At 41.9% G+C, this 21,192-nt stretch overlaps 1 protein-coding gene across 6 annotated transcripts in view; it reads left to right on the forward strand.

The window, feature by feature from the left end:
• cadm1a (cell adhesion molecule 1a) overlaps window positions 1-21,192 on the forward strand; it is a 277,911-nt gene that overhangs the window by 116,907 nt on the left and 139,812 nt on the right. The window contains exon 2 of one of the 6 annotated variants that reach the window (XM_053846567.1): window positions 19,089-19,195. The exons of the other annotated variants lie outside the window; for them this stretch is intronic. The gene's annotated coding sequence lies outside the window, so the exon portion shown is untranslated. The remainder of the gene's footprint in view (window positions 1-19,088; window positions 19,196-21,192) is intronic. 6 annotated transcript variants of the gene reach the window in all.

A 21,192-nucleotide genomic window follows, 5' to 3' on the forward strand; every position in this document is an offset into this window, starting at 1 on the left:
TATTGATGAACATAGACACAAAACTACACTTCCAAAAGCATATTGAGAAAAATATTGACTTTATTTTTTAATCCAGTTTTTGTGCTGTAACATTTCAGAGATACGCACTCTTTTGTAATGTTGCTTCCTGTTCCTTGTGAGATTCGAGACTGAATGTAATGTGAGAAATAATCGCAATAATTCACTGAAAACAACTGCATGCAAGTCGTGTAATTTTACTCACATTATTTCTTCTTGCACCAGGACAAGAATAGAGATGAAAAACAATGTTGATGCATGATTGTGATGAGTCGTCCTCTGGAAAACAACTGGAATTAAACGTTTGAGGTTCTAGGGTTTTTCCTGAAGGAAAGATGAAAAGTGAAAAGTGAAGTGACATTTTTTTATTTATTCATTTTTTGGAGCAGTTTTTATCATGGCGTGTCAGTTGCAAACCGAGGTTTGAAGGTGAATTCCTAATCTCGCACCTCAGTTAAGAGTGCCTCATCGTAGAGTTTTTTGAGGGGATTATGACCGCCCATTTTCACATTTGGCTGAGGCCAACGGAGCAGATGGTTCCCTGGCTTTATTAGGAGCGCTATTAAAGGTAGAGGTTTGTGGCATACCGACCATCCCTCTGAGGCTGGACCAGTACACTCTGTGAATGTAACTGTAGACTCCACTGTGTATTACAGCGAGCTCCCATTGTTTGTGTTCTTTTGAGGTGTCACTGTAGTATACATTCATATTTTATAACTTAATTCCAGCACCTTCTTTCACTGATAATTGTGTTCTATAGAGTATACACTTGTGTATGTATGTAATATGCTGCTGAAGAAACAGCACCCAAGCAACAAACACAAAGAAAAAAGAATACATTCTTACAAGTGAAAGAAACTATTTAAAAAAAAAAGAGTGGAAAATGGGAAAGTGATATCGACTGAAAGCCTTCTCAGATGTGGTGCCGTTTTAATTTGGATCCCACGGTGGAATCCTCCCTCATATTAATCATACCTTCTGTTTCTTGGTTTGCCAGCAAAACAGTGGGAAGCAAAAATATGTCTGTCCCAGCCAAGCTAGTTAGCAGGTTAAAGCATGATTTTTAAGTGCAAAATCCCAAACGGTGGCTGGAAACCAATGCAGAATGAGCAGCACTAATGTGTGAACGCTAAAAGCTTGAGCACTGTGGAAGGTCTGTTTTGTTACTCGCCATTATAAATGAGCATAACCTGAGCTTTCTGTTTGGTGTGAAAGCAGTTATGCATAACACGTATTTAGATGTTCTCACCTAATACTTATGACCCTCAAAAGGTTCATTCTACTTTCAGAATAGTCTGCAACTGCAGTGACATTCCCTACTATTATTAAATAAACACTTAAGTTTCTCTTCATGTCACATTTCTAGGCTAAATTTGAAATATGTTTTCCCTCCCTTTTATCCATGCAGGTTACGGTCCTGTATTAAGTAATGCGCCCTCACTGTAGTCCCACATTTGTACCGCTATAATAACATTTACGTGACTCTAACTGTTGAATAAAAATACGCGGAACATCCCAGCAGCAGTCAGTCGCATTGTGTGGTGCTTACTCGCAGCAGGCAACCTTATTTTGGAGTGTGGATCGCTTTGAGCGGTTGTGCTGCCCAACAGCATAAATCATTTTAAATGAGACAAATATGGTAATTTCTATCCAACATGACTTTATAATGTATTGAAATGTGTTCAACCTCAGTTTTGGCAGACTGTTAAATCTGTTTTTGGACCTTCCCGATCAGTGGTCAAAATCCACTCAGTTTGTTTTTTTGTGTGCTGTTTTTTAAAGTGACAAACAATTCAAATGATCATGACTGTGGTTACATGACGGCTGAGGAGACTGAGTTAATGCTGTTGTTTGGACTCGGGTGAAACTTTAATGCGTGCAAACCGTTATGCCCAACTTGGGGAGGAAATGTAAACGTGTGTCCCAGTGAACGTCTTACTCATGCGTGTAACTGTTTTTGCTTTATTCCGATCGGATATCTAGATCTATGCCTGTGTTAGCTTCACGTTAACGGCAGTAGATGGACACAAAGCCACTGCCTTAGTCATGCAAACATGGTCTATCGACCCATTTACTGTGTAGTCATTGTCCTTGAAAAATATGTGTATAGAGCTTGGCAAGGCCAGTGACTTATAACAGCGTCAACCTAGGTGCGCAACTGAAAGTTTTCTGGCTGTGACGCAGTCGGAAGTTGGAAACAAGGGTTAGCTTTAAAACCCAGGTTCTCTGAAGTGTGTGAAGCCCTTTCAAAGAACCTTCAGTTATGGTCTCTTATGGTCTACCTCTCCACCCAGTTGTGAACACTAACAAAAAAAGCTCAATGTGCTCTCCTCTCAGCAGGGGGCAGCGACCCCTCAGACACTGCATGCATGATGACGCTAACTGTGGACTCCAGTTCTGTAAACTTGTCATGAAAGAAAAGTAGAACCACTTATTAATGTTGTACAGATCCGGGATCCTTCTTCCATCCATCATTGTAAGTTTTTGGATATGGAATTATATGTCGGTCCCTCCACATAGTTCCATTGCCAAATAGCGGCTCTGTTTCTGTGTAATAAACTGGACATAAATCTCTAGCTTGACAGAGCGAAAACCACAGTAAAGAAACAAGGTGTTCTTCTCCTACTAAGTGAACAAGTGAGGCTGTATCTTTTAAAAAGGCTTAGTTAGGCCGACACTAAGAACACTTGATTCCCCTTTGCCAAACCTGGATATTTCACACTCACCTTGAAGTCGTCGAACTGAACCTGGAGTCATATGTCAGTGGGAGATGTGTGTCCTACTTAAAAGCAGGTTTCAATAAAAGTTCAGGCTCATCTGACCTGAGCAAAGTCTTAAAGGTGAGATACTGAGCCGACTGGTTTAATACTGAAATTGTGATTCATTTTTCGAGCTCTTTTTCGCTTGCTCTTAGAAATACTGACCACAATAGATGTTTTAAGAAGCCCCAAGTGCGACCAAAGAGAAGCCCTCACGAGTGACCAGCCTGCCCAACTGCTTGTTTTCCAGCTCCGCCATGACAGATGAAGACATTAGTTGAGCCTTGTCAGCACGCTGCTCTGCAACAAAACAATTTGCCTCGGCTCAGGTCGCTAGCTTTTGTCACTTGGTAGCACATGGGCGGGGAAGACTAGGGGAACTGTCTGACAGCTGTAGACTTCCTGCAAACAGTCGCGCTCCCCTTCAACAAGTTTCTTTTCAAGATGAAAGCTCGGCACGCTTTTATCCGCCCGTCGATGCTTGATATATAGCCTCAAAGTGATGTTGTGTCATTTGATCTTCTCGGCTGGAAGACATCTGAGGCCTGATTGGGTTTAAAAAAAGCGACTCACGCAGTTTGACTCTGCGCTAAAATATGTGCCATCTCTCTTTGAAGAGACAATTAACATGGGAGCCAATTGCAGTTGCCTTCTCGTCTCCTCTGTCCTGTCACCGCCGTGGCCTGACATCTTTCTGTAGTGTAGTGCTCAATTAGCAACACCCCAGCTGGAGAAACGTCTCTTCCACCCTGTCAAGACGCGTCAGATGCTGGGTTTTAGGTCGCTACATCTGATGCAAATGCTAGACATGCTTTTCTGTCAAATCCCATCTTTTCTGTACAATTAGCCCCGTGGCTTTCTGTTGCCGCTCTTCCAAATTGCTCCAAAGTGGAACTCATTTGGTGGTCCCTGGAGACAGAAGTGGCCCCCGTGACATGACAGAAAGTAGGGTGAAGTTTAAAGCATTAACTCTAAAAGAAGCCTGCTTTTTTTTTTTTTCCCCTCCACAGTTCACCGCATTAATTAGCTGGAGCTGACATATGCACCTTCACCTAAAAGTTTCTGGAGCTGGGCCTCATTAGATGAGTGGAGCACTACTTTTGGAGATGGGTGATCAATAGCTCCAGCTGAGAGGAGCCTCATGCTGATCACTGGCTAAAGCCCACTTCTGATAGGAGTTGTTGTTCCGACCAGCAGCGCAAACTCACTTGATTAAATAGCGCCCTCCCTCCTCTCGTCTTCGCCGGCCGCGGTGATTGTTTCAGATGGGAAGAGGAGGGCTTACACGGAGGAAGAGAGACGCTGGAAAAAAAAAGGAAGGATCAATTGTGGATTTAGCTGAGAGCACAACCTTGGCAAGTGATTGCAACCCACAACAGATAATATGATTATCTGGGGAGGGGGGGAAAAAAGGGCGGAACAAACCCAACCTCTGCATTATACAACAGAGGGAGAGCGCTGTCTTTCACACCGGCCTTATCCCACTTTACTGGATGTCATTTATTCCCTGTGGCTGCCAACACTGCTGGGGTGGTAAATATATAAATCAGAAGCTAATACTTTGGTCAAGCCAGTGTTATACGGTGTGACTGTCAATGCAGAAGATTTATGCATTCTTTGTCAGTGGGAGTGAAAAACTCAAGGAGCTTGCTCCATCAATCAACGTTGCCTTTTTCCACATGGAGGTATTGAACGGGGTGGATTAGCCGCCCACTGTGAGGAATCATCAAGGGACTGTTAAATAATTATTTTCCACTTGTCTCTTGGTTCAACATAGTCCTGTCTGTTGCTGTCACTGCCAGTGTGATTGAGGTGCCTATGGAGCTAAAAACACAGGCATTTTCCAGGCGTCTTGGACTCTTTTTACACGTAAAAATGCCACTTTGTCCTCACTGTAAGCGCTAACTTCTGCGAATTTCAGTCAACTTCGTTTTGGTGTTGCTGTGTTAACAGGCAATTTTCGGTTGTCAAATGTGGAAGTATGAACCAGAAAAGATTAGCGCGCTCATTGCGGCTCCCTATTTTTACAACGTAAATTGTTTGGGCTGCTTATAGAACGGTGCTGTCTGCAGAGTATGTGTTTGCTTGGACAGATCTGGGGCACTAGTGACATCACCTGGGCGCGTCATACCAGAATGAGTCTATGAATTCAGTAAAGAACATGTTTGTGTCTAAATTCTGGTTCAATGAATGAGGGATCGCACAGTTTGCATAGCAGAGGCGTGCGTTTGTTTAGGCGATCCGCTAAATTGCAAATACTTCACGGCTATGTGTTGACGTTGCATCAATCTTTTGGTTATTTGCTCTGAGGGGTTCTTTGCTTGCCTAGTTTTCTATGTGTCCATAGTTTGTCATGGTATGTGTAGCCACTGAACTCTCAGAGGACGTGGCAGGCCACGCCTGGCTGTCAGGAGCTGGGGATTATACGGACCAGACCTGGACAAAGTGCGGCCCGGGGGCCGTATACGGCCCAATGCCTGTATTTTGGTGGCCCGATTGACGTCAGACTAAAACTGTAACTGATATGTCCAAATTTTTTCTACCTTTTTCTGTTCTCTCTTTTAGTCACCACCACTTAAGCAGTGAATATTGCATGTTCTTGTTTTAAAACTAAAATTTTCTTCTTTTCATTGGCCATTTTTGTGTTTTTCTTGTTCCTCAAAATATAATACTGAAAACATATTTTGAAATAAACTGCCTTTTTATCTTGAGCGTCTAGTCCATAGTTGATTTATATTCAAATTAAGTGCATATACAATGAACTATTTCAATAGGTTTCATGGCATATTTACACTTTTTAATATCCTTACTTACATTTCCTCTTCTTAGGTTCAGTTTGTCCTTGTAACTTAAGTATATATTTTGGATATTTTCCAAACATGTTTTGTAGTCATCGCTGTCTGTCTTTTGGCATGATGGCCCCTCACAACCGTTACACTTTCTAATGTGGCCCTTTAGGAAATTGAATTGCCTACCTCTGATATAGACACATGCCAGGACAGAAAGCCCTGCTCGCTGGAGATTGAGGGAATGTCCGTGACTGGTCCCACCGAGTGGGCCTTGGCTTGGTGTAGGCCTATGACAGTGAAGGAAATCCAGCCTTGAAGGCAGGGGAGTTGCCATCTGGTGGGTGCATAAATAAGGTCTTGAACTTCCACATGTCTGTTTGTGCCAGTGGCCACGGGGTCGTTTTCAACAGCGGAGCCCAACACAGGGCACAGCACGGTGGAGCACAGACGGAAAAGCCATGCAGACTCGAACAAACAACCTGCCAACCATCCCTGATCTTGGCTACCTTCCCTCTGGAGGGGTGATTGAGAGTCGGTAAAACCCGATGGGTGCTGTCTATGAAAGGGTTCTCTGCTGGGTCGTACACTCAGCCACGCCCACTTTGCCTCCCGCAGGTCAGTCTTATCCACACCCACCAACTGTCAACTAGTCGCGTGTGCGCTCTGTGCTCTTACTGAGCTCTAGTAAACACAAATCGAGCCCAATATCACCAGTTCAGTCATGATCATTTTGACTCATTGATTGTGTCCAACTGTTTACACAGAGCTGTTACAACAACACAATAAAATTATCGGTAACGCTTCACTTCAAGGTCTCATCCGTAAATGCATTACTATCATGAGATATCACAATGCATTTATCGGGGTTTATGGTAGAGTTCATACTTATGTATGGTAACTTGTGACAGGGTTTATCAAATATAAGTTAATATAAGAAATTCTGCACCTTTTAATACTGAATAAACCTTGTTATAGGTTCTTGTTATAGGCACATTATTATGAAAAGTCAAGACGTCTTTTACAAAGCCTCATGTATGCAGTATGGTGTCTTATGTATGATGTAATAATGTATTATCGACAACATCTTTAAGTAAAGTGTAAGTTTCCATTACGCACCGATGTATGACATATATATCTGACAAAACCATTGCCAGTATGAATGTATATTTTCAACTGTTTCCCGAGGCTTCACTATTAATCTCAATTTACTGTTGGGTTATTAAATAACTGTGCTATCCTGGTAACGCAGCACAAATCCGTCCGCCCCCTCCGCACAATCCCAACATGAGTCCCCCATTTGTTTCCAGAGATGGCATGTGTTTGTCAGACAATGTCACCCCTCAGCCTCTGACCCGGCTGACAGCGTCTGTGTTCAGGATCAAGCATGAGGCGGACGACAGTGTCTGCAGGGCTAACTATGATATAGCACAGCGCTGTCATGACATATTGAGGACCACGTTTCGCCTTTCTGGCCTGCAAGGGTAATTGCCTGTCGCCTAGTAGGTGTGCTGTTTAAAATAAAATGGCCCTCATTTATCAAAGAGCTTTCCAGCACATTTTAAAAGAGAGTTGTGTTAATATATGCAAGGAAGTCATTTACCCAACTGCATATTTAACGTGGACGTAAGATGGATTCATCTGCAGGTCTTATTCCTTTTATTGCTGACCAAAGAAGGAATTTCAAATCAAATCCAGGGAGAGAACTATAGATTCACTCACAGTCAAGTAGTGGATAGCACTGTTGTGTTCACTTACAGAGAAAAGTAAATGATGTTTTGAGGTGAACTGGGAGAGCTACTTTCACCTGCTGTTTAAGTCTCATGGCTGTCAGCACAAAGAAGCCTTTAAAACAGTGCTCAACGTTGGGTGAGTCTATTGCTAAGGGGCCACTCCATCGTCCACTTTACTGCACATCAGGCCAGATAACAGTGTGTTGGCTACTACTGACTCATAAAAAGGTCTGGAGAAGTCGACCGTTTTGTTGAAGGACCTCCTTGAGAAAGACTGGATATTGTTGCCGGGTGCAAAACTTATAGACGTTGTTGTTGAAAACCTATTTTTCAGGGGTAATTTCTACTGAACTGCATTGTACAATAAGAGGTCCAGCTTGTATTACTCTAGTGCAACACAGGTGTTTTGATCGGTTTGAAGGATTGTTGACCACTAAATCCAAACATACACAATACCTATTTTTCAGGGGTAATTTCTACTGAACTGCGTTGTACATTAAGAGGTCCAGCTTGTACTACTCTTGTGCAACACAGGTGTTTTGATCGGTTTGAAGGACTGTTGACCACTAAATACGCAAGACCCTTTGGGGTCCCTGAACTGTAGTTTAGTTTCTGTTAAGTGGTGGTTTTGTTTGAACACAGAGACAGCATTACTCCTCATCGAAGGCACCACTAATTTTAGCACCTGTCTCCTTTCAAGTTAGGCTGTCGGTGAGCCATCGTAGCCAGTTCCCGGTGTGTACGTCTCCCCCCCTCAGTATCATGGTGCATTTGAATGCATCCGCCCTTCTCTCAAATCAAAAGACCTATTTCATAGCATACTGAGCTGTACCTCTGAATAGCAATGCAGAGCAGCTCTCCATGCATCATACCCGCAGCTGGTGACCCGTCCTAGCTCGCAGGTCTTCCATCCAATCTACCTGTCACTTCTGCCAATGACAAGGCCGGGAATGACGGGATAACCAAGCGCGGCTGCATATTGACAATGGCAGCCGCGAGTCACAAGTGCAGAGAGCGTTATCTCCAGCAAGCAGCTTCCATTTCCCTAACCTGAGAAAGAAGCCAGAGATGACTTGTCCACACACCGTGTTTACGCTTACAAGGCGCGCATAATGTAGGCAGTTTTTAACACCATGTGTGGCAAAGGCCAGGGACTAAGATTTATTAACAGCGTGCAAAGAGGTGTGTGTGGTTTATGCCTTCATTGAAACAGCCGAAGATGGTTTGCAGTCATCAGGATAACAATATTCAGTAGGTTGGATGACAAAATATAGTTACGTTTAACTGTCGGAAATATGCATATGCTTTATTTACGTCCACAAGACATCATTCATAACTAACTTTACAACACATTTTGCAATTGCAGACAATGACCAGGAAGAGGCACCATGTGACACTGACTAGAAAGCATTGCCTTCAGATTTGGTTTTTAGTTCCTTTTAGTAGCTTCCAAACCTCAAATTGTCTTTGTCCTTGTAATTTATCTGTCAACTTTTACCGTGTCAGCCCTCGCTCAAACTTTCTCTGGTCCTCAAGTAGCTGTTTCATCATTGTTCCCTGTGAAATAATTAAATCCTACATTATCCAGTCATTCTATTTTAAATTGTATTTAGAATTGTATTGGTTGCTTGTGACTTTTTTTTTTTGCTGATGCTTTGTGGAGATCTTTGATGTTTGTTGTGTACCGTTAATGTCTTTGATATGTGTTGCCCTCTTTGTTGTCACTGGCTGCTGTGACGGCAGAATTTTCCCACTTTGGGACCAATAAAGTAATATATAATGTAATATATAATTATTATATGAGTTAACTCACCCTTTGACGCTCAGGTCCGGTTGCTGCATATGAAAACTTCCATACTACTGGGCTGCTGTTCGTCTTGGGGGGGGAAAAAAAAACATTCTTTCACTCTTCAGTATATGTTAAAGTGACATTTTATCATATTATGTCAATATATATGATTATATTTGACAGCTACTTATGGTGATTATTATTGTTTTTCATCTCACCTGGGGTCACCCAAACTGGGGCTCAATCCTGGAACCTAGATTCAGGTAGGTGGTGCTTTGATGGTGCACCTCCTTGGCCCTATCAGGTGGTTGGTCTTGCACTGCGACCTTCTCGGCCTTTACACACCAGCCTCAGCTCTGACTCCTTTCATGGGTGGTCCCTTGCACTTCCCCATGTCCAGCCTTAGCACTGCATTATGTCACTCCTGGTTGGGGTTGTGTGAATGCTTTTTCTGAGTGGCCATTAATAATGAATGTTGCGGTCATAAATAACCATGGGCCAAGAGTTTGCCTATTTTGGAAGTTCTTAGTGCGCAGGGGTCCGACTGTACTGTCCCCTCAGGTCGCACTCTCCCTGTGTATTGACCGTCCTTCTGTGTGGAAATGACGTCTTTGTTATGCAAACTATTCTCATGAAAGATTGATTGACTTATAGCAGCAAGAGCCACTGAATAAATGCGTTGTTTCGTAGCAGAAAGTATCAGTCAGCGTGTGGATTTGTCCCAAAATAACCTCCTGATTCATTATATCTGCAGATGGTTGTCCTGTGTGGCTTCTGCTGACGGATGTGAAGAGCAAAGCTTTGATGTCAGCTCCCAAAATAAGACTGCTTGACTCAGGAGCCTCATCAGAGGTTATAACGTGGCTTATGAACCTCAAATAGGGCATTTTCAGCCCTGAGCAAAGTCACATATTCTCCATCTAAACATCAAAGTTCTCCAACAGACAAGAGTGCATTCAAGGCCGCTTTAATCCAAATACAGCAGTTCCAAAATGGGCTTGTCATTGGAATATTCAGCTCGAGAAAATCTGCTCCAGATTTGAGGATATGTGACTACCTGACGACGCAGAGGAAAGTTGGCAGTGTGTGTTTTTCAAGACTCAAATGTCGGCCTTTGTGGAGCCTCCATTCTTCTGTGATAGGATTATTTGAAAGGCATGTTAAGGAGCCACTTTGAACGCTATAATCAGCCACTTAAAATATCGATATGCATATTTGAATCTGTCAAAAGCTCTGTCCTCCAACTGTCTAAACGCACACTGTCATTTTTCTATTCGAGAATGCTCCAGGGATTTCTTTTCCTGGCGGTGTTTTGTTGGTATTATTGTGTTGGTGTTTGCTTGTCAGAGCTTGGGCAACTCACCGCTGGCCGATCATGAGATGCAGCCTGTGCACTTGCTGCATGTTCAGTCGCAAGTGACTGTCAATAAGGATGGCTAAGGTGCTACATAAAACATGACCCAAAGCTTGTGGCCACTGGAGTCAGCTGAGTCCTCCTAAACTTTCACCACAACTATGTTGGTCCCTCAAGGGCAAACAATACTCTCAAAAGAAAAGCACAACCACAAAATTTCAGTCGCAGGAATGGAATCACAACAGCACACGTAGTTACTGAAACCAAATTACTAGAATGAGAATGAGAAGTGCAGCATAACATAATTCAGATTTACAAAACGGAATCACAATAATGAAATCTCAATAAAAACTGAAGACAAAAAAATAATAATAATAATTAAAAAAAAAAAATATATATATATATATATATATATATATATATATATATCAGACCGAAATTTCGTTGCCATCATATAGTAATATGTTTTGTGCAATGACAATAAAGAAAGTCTAAGTCTAAGTCTAAGTCTATATATATATATACGGATTCAAGATGAGATATTGATGATATGTTAAATAATGTTCACTTCCCGTTCACTTCCCGGCCATTTTTGTATTTTCATAATGATAATATTGTAATGCGACTGTTTTTGGAATTGCGCTGTAGGCCACTGTCATCCTGGGCCCCCTCAACCGATCGTCATTCTTTTCTCACTTGTCAACTGCAATTCAATGTTAGCATTGCATTTTCCGAACGATTTTTATTTTTATTTTTATTTTTATTTTTATTTTTATTTTTATTTTTATTTTTATTTTTATTTTTATTTTTATTTTCCAGCTGGTTCTGCTATCCCAGTGACATCATGAAAAAAAAAAAACAGATGATGTCCAGAAGCCACCAATTGTACTATTATCTATTTACTTCATCTCGCGCGCAAAAACTGCCGTGCAGCACCTGCCTCCACTCATTGTTGTTTCCTTGGCACGGTTAACTGGCCGGCCCCATAAGGTATGTGACGCAAACTAGCCTTGGCAGTCCAGCTTGAGGTCAGCCAAGGAGACGTGGCGCCTGAGGCAGGAGGAAAAAGAACAACAGTTCACGTGGAAAATGTCTGCGTATCTGCACGGTCACCTCCAGAGGATCAGGGCGTCATCACCGCACTCGCAGACTTAAGTACGAGCGACAGGTGTGGCATTTGCACCAAGAAGTTTTAGTGCTTCTGTACGTTCATTACAGTTTCCATGTTCTTTTCATTTATTTTTAGCAGCTGCTACTTCTGAGTTTTGGCAGCGCACCAGGTTTGAAGTGCGTCTTTACTAAAACTCCCACATTCAAAATCTGTTGTTTTCTTCATTAAAGTTGACCTCAGAAAACTCGGATTTGTGCACTGTTAATTAAACTGTGCACATACGAGTCATGTAGATGTGAAACGGCTTTTGTGGATGAGGTCTCCAGATTCAGTGTCACATTTACTGACAGGGGGGAGTCTTTCAAGGCTGTCATAAAGAAGTAAAGTAAAGAAGTTGGAGTTGTATTTGACGTCAGTCCAACTTGTTGCCGACATTTCACTCAATTATTTTACAGATCTTTGGTGAGGCTCCTGTAACCCTTGAAATCTTGATGGCACTGTTACTCACGATAACAGTAATCTTTCTGTTCTTGTACTTATCTACGCAAAGCGGAGACATTTGTTCATAAAACTGTGCACAGAACAGTGGGTCGTGCTGCAGCCTAAAAGCACGAAGGTCGTGGGTTCAAATACTGCTTGAGGCGAACCTGTTCTGTGTGGAGCTTGTTTGTTCTCTCGTGCTCTGTGGACTCTTGGTTTCCTCCCAGCGTTAAACAAAAAAAACAATGTTATTATTGGCACTGAATTGTCTTAATGTGTGGGTGAGTTGTTTCTGTCGGTACATGTGTGCAGTGATTGAACTGGCAGCCCGTCCCAGGTGTCGTCCACCTCTCACCCTCATGTGGTTATGGGAACACAGAAAAAAAATGAAGCTTACGTCCAGAAATTTCGCTGGTCACCATAATCCTCCAGAAATATGCCATTCAAAATTACAGTATTTATTTTGTTTACTCATTTTTTTCTGATAGTTAACTCAACATTTTTGATGCAAAAAGGCGCCTCTTCAAGTGTTTCGAAAGTGTGGACATTTTACGCTGGTGTCTTATTTATTCGTTCATTTTATTATATACTTTTTAACTCAAAATGTTTTTTCCTTGAAAATATTCAATTTTTACCGTCTTTCTTCTTCTATATTTTTTCCAAACTTATTTTTGATCACTCATAGGTTATTTTGTAAAGCAATGTTTACTCATATCTCAAACTTAAAATGATGCTATTGATTGACCATTTGTTTAGAAGAAACAAGAACAAAAACACTGAGCTGATAAAATAAATGTGTAAGAAGACAGACAACTTACACTCACATATTTTTTATTCACTTGTCGCCTGACTCTTATCTTTGACAGGTCAGTAAACCGGGAACTACATAAGAGACCTACTAGATATGATATTAAACAATGAATTATTTAAGGTATCTTCAGAAAAAATGGAGCGAGGAATGGCTGTCAAAGGTCGTAGTTATCCCTGCCTTGGTTCCATCAGCGCGTAAACATCTCACGCCTTCCGAGGGATTACAGATATGATCTTTGCACTCCTCCTACCTGAAGTGTGAGAGACCCTCTGAAGTGCTGCGCTGCCTTGCACATGTAAGAAGGCTAATCCCTCGACAAGTTATTAATGTTTTCATTTGCATGCATTTGACAGCGAACATGGAACGGAGGAGGAGGTTGACATGACGCTTTCTTGTGAAGAGTCAGTCCAATGCATCTTGGAGAAGATGAAATTAAAACAAATGCACCACGCCATTTAAAAGAGGAATCAGTCAGGATGTCGATATTGGCTTTACAATTGCTGAATCAGCCTGTATGAAGCATGGCTGCAAAATCAAATTGTCCTTTCTATTGTAGTTCAATTTATGATGTTTTCTCTCTCTACCAGCTATGTTTTAAGGAGGGAAGTTGAGCTCCTTTCATTTTTCATATAAACAGTATTTTTTTGCGTCGCTGTTGCAAGACGTTTTGATCTTCTGCAGGTTTCCCTTTGTAGCACTTTCCTTACTTTCCTTACGCTCCAAATGTGGATAACTACCGTGGTAACATAAATATAATCATAGCATTTCTTCCAGTCAAATACAATACAATGTGAAACAGCTTCATTTAAGATTCCACTATGAATATATCAACAATGGGACTCTTGCCGTGTTCAAATAAATTGCAAGTATATTTGTAATATAATAATAATAATAATAAAAACTTGCCCTAAGCCAAGGATGAGACGCTTTCAGATCAGTTTCAAATGGAAAACAAGCTGTTGCAGGTCAAAGCTTTGTTGTACTTAACTTACTTATTTAATATAGCATTGAATTTAGAGCCAACTACATGAACTGATCATGTCATGCTCTGCACTAAAATACATTGTACTCATACACATACTGCGGACTCATCAATCCGTCACCAACCACATTTTCTGAACTGCCTTGATTTGTCCATGTGTTGTTACCATCTGATAGTCTGGCCAGGAGTGCTGTGCATATACTGTAATAACTTTGTAATAACTGTGATGTCCAGACACTGCACTACTCCAGTGCAAAGGTGAATTTCTCTATCTTGAGATTCCCTGCATCCCCCTACAGCAACTTAAAGTAAATTTAAGTTTGACATAAAATCTGTTGTTATATTGAATATTTCATATGGAACATTCATAGAAGTTGTTCCTGCAGTCACTGTGAAATCCAAAGGAACTAGAAATGGATTTCTCAGGATGAAATTATTCGGAAGCAACAGTTTGATACTCGCTGTTATTCTTACTCAGTCTTGTCTCTGCGACTTGCCAAGACATGGAGTAATCCTATTTTTGGCTTGTTCTCTATGAAATCTCCTATTCAGTAAGTGGAGGCATGCAGACACATGCACGCTGTCATTTGGAAGGTGTTCATCAGATCTTTGTGTCCTTAGCTTCCTGTCATATAAACCCCACAAACCCCAGCAGCGCCACCTCCTGCCACTCCCTGAAAAATAAAGACAAGCTGGCAAGTCGCGACTCCAATCATGGAACCTGGCATGGCTCACAAGTGGGCTCTGAGACGGCCCTTAGCTGTCAGAGAGTGGAGCGAGGCAGACTGCTGAAGTCCAGCCTCGCATTCAATTAAAACAAATATCCAGGTATGACGGCGCATTTTACCTTTTTGTTTCTGCGGTGTTTGGCAATAGAAAGGTTGATATTCCGTGGAGTTTTATTCCTATTTGAGGCCGTCCAACATTGTCCCCTGACTCACCTCTCCACCTGTCCAAACCGTCTTGAGTCTGGCCTCCCCTGCTTTGCCTCCAAACTACTCCACGTGAGCTGAGCTCTGATGTACCCGTTTCTAAACATGTCATTCCGAATCACCCTCATTGAAAAGCAAAGCTGTAATCCATACATCATAGCGGATCTCCTGTATAGCTTCCCTTTCACTTTCGCTGCCACTCTTTTGTCACAGATCTCCGCCATTGGCTGTCGCACCCCGCCCTGCCTGCACTCTCCTCCTCACCACTCTTCCTCTTATCCTGTTGCAAGCATATATTCAGCCTTGCATCTGACTTATCATGTGACTTTCTCTCCAGCTACTCTTCCAACTCATCTTTACTCTCACCACAAATCACTATATCATCCAGGAATATCATCGTCCATGGAGACTTGTTCCTAGCTTCGTCTGTCAAAGGCGCTCATGTAGGTCTAGTTCCACTCCTGGAATTTCCATGGAAGTCTTCGTGGAAAAAGTCTTTGGGGTTGTAGGTGGACAGTAAGGCTCTGTACCTCCTCATGTGATGCTCGATATCCTTTAGAAACTCTGTAGAAGGCTTGATATTGCTCAACAAATACAGAGCTACTGAAGCAAAAAGATGACTGTATCACACAAAAACTATAGACCCTGCACTTTGAGAAACTTGTCGACTTAGTGCAGGAGCGCCACGAACGCTGAAGCAATAATGATGTTGACACTTTGTCCCGCACCTTCCAGAAAGAAGGACGTATGAAAACATCACAATCTCACATAAATACAAGCGTGTACAAGTGTTTAAAAGCTCATGACCTTCTCAGCCAGCTTGTCCCAGAGTGGCTCTTGTATTTAAGCCTCAACCTTGGGGCAATTCCATGATATTCCCTGGTCAGAATGGGAACAAAACCCTGGTATTCTGTTGCCCACTGAAACCACAGCTACAGTAACTTGTCCCCTTGTGTGACTCCACCCCAAGTCAGCCTCCTCTGCCTCACAATATCTGTATCATCCTCCTTAGAAACATGCTAAAACCATTCCAGTAGGAAAACAAGCCGCCCTTTGAAGCATCAAATTCCCCCGTGTGGTGTTTACGCGCCCTACATAACCGCACAGTTTGCAAATGGCTTCTTGCGATCGATTAAGATAATAGACAGAGACATCTTCCAGCTTGATGCACACCTGTTCTGGGCCGTAAGCACGTCGGAGCATTTGTTTGCCTGCCACCGACGATGAATTTCAAAGCCGTTTCTGTGGCACTCTTGATAGATGTGACGCTCACACACGCCTCACAAAGGTTGACGTGTGATCCCATCAACCTGAAAACACGTTTTCATGCTCCACCTCCACATTTCTTTGTCTTTAAGCGACTTTGTTCTACCTTTCCAGCATTTTTTTTTTCCCTTTCCTCTCTGCCTCCCTGGTTATCCTTTATGTAACAGTGTTGAGCTGTGCCGCGCGGGATGGATGTGTTGACACATGAAAACAGGTGCTTTTAGCTTCCTGTCAGTGCCCACATTTGTCTTAGAGGGTAGCAACAGGAATATGACTCGTCTGGTTTATTGTGAAGAAAAATATGTCAGTGTGTGCGTAACATTTAACAATAGGTTTGTTGATAACTAGAAGCGTCAAATGAGCTAAATCAAAAAGGTTCACTCTGTTCAGGTCAATGAAAGAGCACATATGTCATAGCCAGCTTGGTGCGGACTAAAATCTAAGTTATTGTGGATAAATAAACAGACTCAAGAAGAAGTGGGCAGTTCTTGTTAACCCATATTTGATGCTTCCCTGTTACTACGACAAACGTTGACTCGCTTCTTCTTTAGAGTAGAGCAACAGGCTCCTCCCCTCTGCTTTAGCATCATACAGCTGGGTTACGTTGTAGAGTAGTTTTCTCAAAATGACCCTGCTGCTTTGTCTTGAGTAACAAAGGGCTCCTCCCCTTATGGATGGCTGTTAGATTAGATTAGATTAGATGTTGTTGATAGTTATACTACATATTTACAAGGCTTGAAGTCAGTATTCTTCAGTGATCGCAATCACAGTATTGTCCAAATAAATCACATTTGTGCAAAAGTATTTTGGGGACATTGATGACCAATGTCCCCCTCGTCTCACAAACCACATAAGTGTACGAAGTTTGGTTGCTTGTCTCAAAGATGAACCCATGCAAGTCGGGATTGTGACACTGCGAATGCCTCTTCTTCAGGTGCTGCTGTAAAAACATTTTCCTTGTTCTCCTTTGTAATTTACTTTTGTTTATTTTTCAAATTCCTTCCGTTTTGTCAAGGAAAGACAAGAAAGCTTTGCTTCATGAAATGTTTATTCATATATATATATGTATGTATATATATATATGTATGTATGAAGAAACCAGGACTGCCATCGAGTCGATTACCATAATAGCTCCACTGTGACTCATCAACTTCCCTTTTTCATTTTTCTCTCCGCTGAAGTGTGACCCCTGCTATCTTTTCATCTCCACTTATGATGCGATATCATACCTGTTTGAAATCCGGCGCAGTCTGAAAAATGTATCGCGGCGTTTGAAAAACACTTAACTGGAATGAGTGCTGGAGACAGTTTGCACTTACCCTCTCCAGCAGCAAAGTTTCAACTTTTTTAAATTGATGAATGTGTTTATGCCTCTGCATATTTAAAAAGATAGAAAACTCCACTCGCTGGAAGACACCTTTTCTGAAACGAGTAATCCATCACAGTAAAGAGCACTTCGTTTCGTCAACATTTCATTTTTGCTTAATGGTGTTGACATAAGAACCTGTTTTGAAAAGCGCATGCATTCGGGTGCCAGAATGAATCTCCTATCAGAGTTTTCTTAATGCATTTGTGTGAATGAATAACATTAGAAAAGCAAAATAGACTTCCTGTCTGTTCCTGCCTGGAAGACAATGAAACTTTACAATGGTTCGCAGCTGGATACAAAGAGCACGTATACAACTACCGCAATAAACCACAGGCTCGCTGAAGGTGATATTTTATTTAAATGGGACGACTGTATTAGTTTTACCTTGGCTTTTAAAATCTGTTCGCCATAACCACCCGTCCTCGATAAACTTTTTACCTCGGCTTGTTCATCGTTGAGTGGAGAAGTCGGGGAGGTCACTCTGGTTTGTGGAGAGGAGAAGCAGGCGATGATGAATGAAAAATGTTGGAGAACGACAAGAGGAACCAGTCAGGGTCATGGACGTGGTAAATGAGAAGAGGATAGGTGTGACTGTGTGGAAGGTCGATGACTTGTTTATAGAGGTGTGGAGGCAGCTTTTCTTGTCCACTTGAACTGACTATCAAATTATTATTATTATTATTATTATTCATGCTATATATATCTTCTCTCATTGTGTTTACCTTATGTTTGAAAGTCATGCTTCGTGCTTAACTTTTTTCCTTCTTCGAGTCTTTATGATGACTGTTTTATTCTTCTTGATTTTGTTTTTATTATTGAAGTTTTTTCCTTGTTATAGCCTCAGATTTCTACTTTCAAATACATTTACATTTATCTACATTTAAATAGTTTTTAGTTTATATATTTATTATTTTATTTGATTATTATTTTGTTTTTGTTTTTTGGCTCAAATCTGTTTCATTTGAATTTATTATTGTGTATTTGTTGGCGTTTGCTTTTTTAGTCATGATTTATATTATTCGCCATTAATCCATAACAATATTCATTCTCATAAATTATTTGTGACTACATTTTTAACTGAATGAAAAAAACAAAAACCAAACACAACACTGTTATTGACGTGATATGTTTTCACGAGAGACACTTGTGTAAAGTGTAGTTGGTGGTTTGAGTGAATGTTGACAATTCCTCTCAGGTGGTGGTCTAATCTAACAAGTGGTATTCCGAGACCCGACCATGACTCGCGCCACCCGACTCATGTTCTGTGGCTTGTCACAAAACTCAGGCAGATCTCATTACTTTTTGTATGATAACATTGTTGTTTGGGCCGTCAAGCACTTAATAGAGTAATATTTCGACGCAGTAAACAAAGCCAACCCTGGTGTCCTACACCTGGAAGAATCCTGTGACATCTCCAAAGACTTACCCTTGAATACAAATGTGAAATCTGATTTTAATTGCACCCTTGCCTGACATCCTCCCGTGACACGGAGCAAGTTAGCCAGTGGCGTTAATATGCTGACAGTGTGTTCAATCCCATCACCGTTCGCGGCAGCTTTTCCCCCGACCAACCCTTTCAAACATTCACAGTAATTACCTCCCCGCGATTTTTGCTTTGTGATTCGGCGTCTTGTCAGTTCTGCAGCCGAAATCCATTATTTAATGTGCTCGCTCTCCCTCTTCTCTCTTCTCTTTCAGGTGAGTGTCAGTCAACAGCGTGTGGATTATTCCAGTCAGCTGTGGACTCCCGCTGTCACTGTCTCCTAGCTTCCTCCGTGCGCATCCTCGTGTGATTCCGCCATCAGGTTTGAGAAAGATTGTGGCTGTGATTCTGATCAGAGAGAGAGAGCTGCGTGCCCAGAGACAGACACGCTTAACGCAGCAGAATACCACAGCGATCTATCGGTGACAGCTATTGCTGCTGTTGGCTTAAGTCATAGGCAGATAAAAGTGAATGTCACCTGCGAGCTTTGGTTTTTCAGCGACACTCTGATGCCTCTTGTCTCTCTGTGACTGGAGCTAAAGGAAGTGAATGATGTCGGAGGCATTTAATTATGTTTGTGCTCTTCAAACAGCGTTCTTGATGTTCTTAGCATCGCCCCGCTGCATGCACCTTCCACAAAGAGCCTTTTAAGACGATGTGTGCGTCTGGATATTAGCCAGTGCTGTCTTTAAGAGCCTGAGTGCTCACTTGTTCCTCGACAGTATGTGGCATGATTTCACTGTTTCGACGATGCTGCTCTAAGTTTAGGTGGAATCGGATCTAAACTGAGCTGCTGCTGAAGTAGCACATCAGGCATTTTATTATTGAGCACTCTGAATGAGGCGTTTTATTTGGTAAGGCTGCATCCCTTTTCTCACTCTAACACTGGTTTTTGACCCCAAAACTCTGTTTTGCGCGTTCAGAAATCAGAAAAACTTTTTTGTAACATGCTCTGTACTCAACATATCGCAATAAATTTAAAAGAAATAATATTATAATATAATAAATAATATACTTAAGAGCTTAGAAACCATGTGAACAATGTGCAAGAAAGTGCAGTTCAAGAAGAATCCTTCTTTGTGATTTTTTTCAGAGATGAATTGTACGTTTTTATTGCCACTGGAAGAAAGGACCTCCTGTGGCGCTCGGTCTTTGAGTTGGGTAGTCTCAGTCTGTTGGTCCATGTACTTCTGTGTTGGACCAGGAACTGATGGTCTGTTAGTGTCCGCCACCATCTGCTGCCCCAGCAAACCACCGACTCATAAAACATCCTCAGCGTTGTTCACGTGCAAGTGTAGCGTGCCCCAATACTCCGAAGACCGAGGGCACTATCAACAGATTCTTACACAGTACACAGCCTTATATTCCACCACTAATGGTAGGGGTGAATGTATAGCCACTATAATAGGCAAATAGGATTCTCTTCTTTCTACACATAGGTTTCACACCAGCTGAGCAACGCCACTAGCCACGCTGCTTAAAATAGGGTTTTGTGGTTTTGGTCAAGTTGCAGTTGAGACAAGAAATCGGTCAACAAAAGTACAAGTACTTCCAGGAAAAAAATCAAAACAAAGTGCTTTTTGGAGACTTTTAACATTTATCTTGCATCTTGAACAACAATACACCGCAGTGCCGGTGCGCCAACCCTTCCCCCTGCAAAGAGAGCGCCGCTTCACTTGTTTTGGACCCTTTAAATGCATCATCGACACGGCAGTGTTGCAAATCTCATGTGCTAATGTGAACTGATGGCGCGTGCCGTCTCTAACGTCCACACATAAAACTGCTTGGTGCGACTCACTGCGGAACTGCTTCAAGCTGCGACCGCTTTTGGGGTGAGTCTGGCCTGGCATCAGTTAAGCATTACGTTTGCTGAAGTTTTCTGATTTTTTAAAAATCTCATCTCTGTTCTTTTAGTGGCTTTTAGAAGGGTTTTGAAACATTAGTCGTCGATCACTGTAGCAATACAAGGGTAAGTTAGCCATGTGTGCGAGGGCGGTCTGTTTGTATGACCTTTGACCTGCACAGGTGATGCCCTTCCTCACGAGGATCCAAACACCCGTATTGCCACCATGGGAATGAGCTGTGCAGAATGTTGCTATTCTATGGTGAAATGTTGCTGTTCTTAGGCCTCAATTGCAGAGTATCATTTGTTGTCAAAGGACGCTTCGACTCAGATCTGGACACCAGTGTGCGAGGTTCCTTGCTCTCACCACTCACGAGTGAGTACTTCCTTAATTTAAACATTCAAAGGTGGAGTTTTTTTGTCCATTTGAGACACTTGTCTACGTCTATGGGTTTTTTTTTTCTTCTTTTGGGTCA

This window comes from Synchiropus splendidus, chromosome 17 (genome assembly GCF_027744825.2).
Source record: "Synchiropus splendidus isolate RoL2022-P1 chromosome 17, RoL_Sspl_1.0, whole genome shotgun sequence".
Classification (NCBI taxonomy): domain Eukaryota; kingdom Metazoa; phylum Chordata; class Actinopteri; order Syngnathiformes; family Callionymidae; genus Synchiropus; species Synchiropus splendidus.